We start from the raw sequence: 4,348 nt of genomic DNA, 5'->3' as shown, positions 1-4,348 counted from the left end.
TTCTATTGCCGACCACTGAACTTTGGGCAAGTACCTGCTCTTATAGCCATAACCGTAAACCCAAATGAATAGAATCATAGAAGCGTTTTGCCAAGATATAACCGATCAACAACAACTGAACGTACGTAACTATTCAGAACGAGAACAGAATTTCGTGCTCCTTTCGAGTTTGTACCGGACATGGCAACCCATTTTTATACACGTACAGATTCTTATAAAAATCTCATAAATTCAGTATTATTTTTCCAAAAACTTGCTGACATTTTTAGCTACATTCTTATACCCACAGGCTGTTTATCATATCTTTTTATTTTCTGAGCTTTAGATAAGCTCTTTTGTTTGTTATCGTAACTTCTCTAGAAGACAAGTTTTTCCGGACACGGCAACCCATTTTTATACACGTACAGATTCTTAAGAAAATCTCATAAATTCAGTATTATTTTTCCAAAAACTTGCTGAAATTTTTAGCTACATTCTTATAACCACAGGCTGTTTATCATATTTTTCTATTTCCTGAGCTTTAAATAAGCTCTTTTGTTTGTTATCGTAACTTCTCTAGAAGACAAGTTTTTCCGGACACAGCAACCCATTCTTATACATGTACAGATTCTTAAGAAAATCTAATAGATTGAGTATTATTTTTCCAGAAACTTGCTGACATTTTTAGCTACATTCTTATACCCACAGGTTGTTAATCATATCTCTCTGTTTCCTGAGCTTTAGATAAGCTCTTTTGTTTGTTATCGTAACCTCTCTAGAAGTTTTTCCAATAATATTCATCCAATAAATTAGATTCAAAATGTCCCTGAAGTGCTACTGTTCCTTCCTGCTTATTCAAAAAATAGACATATTGTATCTGTTAAGGTCTTTCTACAGAAAATTATTATGAAGGTTGAACAGGTTTCGATTGTCATCATCAGGAATGCAAATTTAGAAAAAAACAGCTCCAAAATCTCTCCAACAATCTTATATGATCAAGTCACAATTTTGAATATTCCAGCACCAATTTTTGTAAATGTATGTTGATGGGTGCTTGATTTGCAGCCAAGTTTAGGTGACAGTTTTTGGGAATAGAAAGTAAAAAGTGTAAGAATTTAGACGGATTAAAGATGGGATGAAAAGAGAAATCTGAAGATTATTCCTTGCCTTTTTTTCTAAACAGAAGCTGCGATTTTCCAATATTTTATTTCTGAATGCTTTATTTGGAATTTATGGGTTTCTTCAAATTTTCACATGTTTTCAGTGGTACTTTGCTTTACTCGATCCTACTGTGAAATAAGGTATCAAAATGCTGCTATTTTTAGGTTGAGATATTTTGTAATGTTCGGGCGCGGCCCGGATAATGCTTAGTAGCCAGGGAAAAAGGAAGAGGCTTAGGAGACAGGGAGCAGATTTTACTTTGTAAATGAAGATAAGCTAAAAGAATTTGGGAAGCAAGAAAGGGGTAAAGTACTTTAGATGCTCTAGGGTAAAGTAGGTTTACATGCTCTAGGGCAGAGAGGAAAGATGAGTTGTGGGACAGAGTTAGTGAACATTGAAAAGAGCCTTGAGATGGGTAAGCTCAAGGAAGTGTTTCAGGACTTTTTGCCTTAAGCTTTATATCACTATTGTATATGTTGCATATACTGTTACTTCCTGGTCATACAAAAAACAAATTTGTTTGCTTCTCACTTTTCTCGGAACAAGCTTGTCATAACAAATGATGGAATGAGCCAAACAAATAATTAACTAGGCTTTCATTCCGGTGCCATATTTCAAAATAATCTTTTCCGTACGTCCTATCGATACTTTCTTTCATTAATTGCACAACCATTCTCCAGGGGTGCTTCCAATTAGGTTGAAATTCCCTCTAATATATTTAAAGAGGACAGAGCCTTTATCAAAACCTCAATGTTCTCGATCTTACTCTTTACTAACTGTCCGTCAAAAACCGCTCATCAGTCTTACTGTCCTGTCAACTTTTCCCTACAGCCGAAGTTCCCGTTTTTTTTATATATCAGTAATATTCAATGCCTCTTAAGGCTATACCTCCATTCTATCTTCCAGCAAGAGCCATCCCTCAAGGCTCTATATTAAGAGTTCACAACTCTCTATTTTGGCACTATATCTTGCAGAATTATTTAGTTATATCTCTGATTTTTGAAATTTCTAGAAAAAGTCAAGGCAAAAAATGGTCCAGACAACATTTATTTGCAATCTTCCTTCAGATCTTTACTTAGCTTTATCTAATACTGAACAATCGCTCTTGGGCAATCTTTGCCTTTGAATTTTCCATTTTTCCACTTACGCACCGTTCTTCAAATCAACTGTTTGAATAGATCGCTAGAGAACCTTGTCAATGTCGATTCCGTTCCATTTAATCGAATGCTGACAGGCTTTCTGAGGCCCAGTGATGCTACATTACAAGACATCTTCAGACTTTGGGAAACGATAATGAAACTTATAACCAGTACCACGACAAAAAAGACATGGCATTTCTTTTAGCTTGAATCCATTTGACAATTCCTTGTTATATTTAAATAGACGAAATCAGTATATACTGAAAATCCGATTTAATTAGACAGTCCAGTAAAAAAGGCTACAAATCCGTTAATTAGACACGTCCATTAAATAAAAGTTTCGACTGTAGCTAGAGTCATCACTCTTTGTTTAGCCTTTCCGCACTAATAGTTTTTTTCGCTTGTAATTCTATATACTGAAGATGATTCTAGCTACATTTTCTAGCTACATTGAAAAAGACCGCATTTTTGTTGTTTTGAGAGTTTGTTATTGATCCCCCCGACCCTATAAGATGTCTGTTTTTGAATGTGTTTCAAGTATTTTACCGTAGCCTGCCTGTTATGACCATTTTTGCACTGGACGCACTAATTTCATAGAACTTTCTAACTATGTGCCAATTTACCTTATCCTATTTTATGAAGTCTACCAGAAATATGTATAAATTATTTATAAAAACAACGATATTGTTACCAGATCATAAATTTCCAAACAGTTCATTTAACTGCATCCTTTATCTTTTTGTTTATGAATGTTGACAAATTGGTGTCTAAGTCACCGGCAACCTGTTAAAGAGATTACAAATTTTTGGCTGTGATTTTTTTGGGAATCGATAAAAGATGTACAATCACTGGCAGGGCAAAGTTCTCCAAAAAATTCTTTTCATTTATAATTACTATCATTGCTCTACATCTGGGACATAGAATCTGGTGACAGGGGTGGGAGCTAAACAATCAAGTGTGTAGATCTAAATAACCAAAGTCTAATAATTAATAGCAATCGAATAGCTATGAATGTTGGGGCCCAATAATTGTGCCAATGAGAAGCTCCAGCCGTGGGCAAAGATGTCCTCCGGGGGGTACTTATCGATTCGAAGGATAATCTAAACACAAAAGCATGTTATATTCACTTCTCTCTGTGCCTATTGACCAAGTCATTAAACTTTGTTATATCGGCAAGGTAGTAATAAATTCTTGAGGCGTAATACAACTCTTAACTTAACTTGTATATTTACAGCCTTGTTTTATTTGTATGTAGTTTTCAACAATTGGATATCAGTGTTTTTTTTCCTTTTAACAACAGCATTATTTATAACAATAAAGCATGTCTGATTTTTACTCGTAGATATGCCATTAATTACCACAATAGCTTGCTAAAGAACCATGAATCTTATCACACATCAATTTTTAACACTGTTTCGTTAACTGCAAATTAAAGCAAAACAGAGCAATCTTGCTTGCTGATTGTTTTTTGGTTTGATAACTCCCTTAACATAACTCCAGTTAAACACCTGTTTTGAAAAATGAAGTTTGGAGCTTTCAATTCTTTGTGTTGATAGGTCATTGATCGCACAAACTGGTTGTGTTTGTACGAGCCTATAGCTGATTACAAATGAAGAACATGGAATATCAAGCCTCGTTATCGGGTGACAGAGAGACTATTAACCTCGCTATGACGGTTCACGGATAAGTGTTGAAGATATGTAAGGAAATGATGTCAAAAAAATCTGACATTTGATGTGCTTTTATAACCAAAAAACGCCATTCTTTCGATAAAAGCTTTCTTCTTGTTTCGAAGGAAATCTGCAATGTTTTAGGGAATATTTTTAGTTACGCCTATAAGAAGTAATTTATGAAGAAAAATTATTGACGTAATTTATGACACATCTTTTATCAAGTCTATCAACAAAATTTTCCTTCTTATTTCGTAGTTTGAAATCAGTCTATCATTTATAAAAACCAAATAATACTCGACCACATATTCACATTATTTATAAATTTTATATCACATATAATTCACTTTCAAATTTTCTTATCGATTTTTTTACCTCCCGCTTATAAACTTTGAGACT

The sequence above is a fragment of the Rhopilema esculentum genome, chromosome 17, assembly GCF_057945365.1.
Source record: "Rhopilema esculentum isolate cy_ngs chromosome 17, ASM5794536v1, whole genome shotgun sequence".
NCBI classification, from domain to species: Eukaryota; Metazoa; Cnidaria; class Scyphozoa; order Rhizostomeae; family Rhizostomatidae; genus Rhopilema; species Rhopilema esculentum.
The sequence above is the reverse complement of the archived record's forward strand: the minus strand, read 5'-3'. Positions refer to the sequence as shown.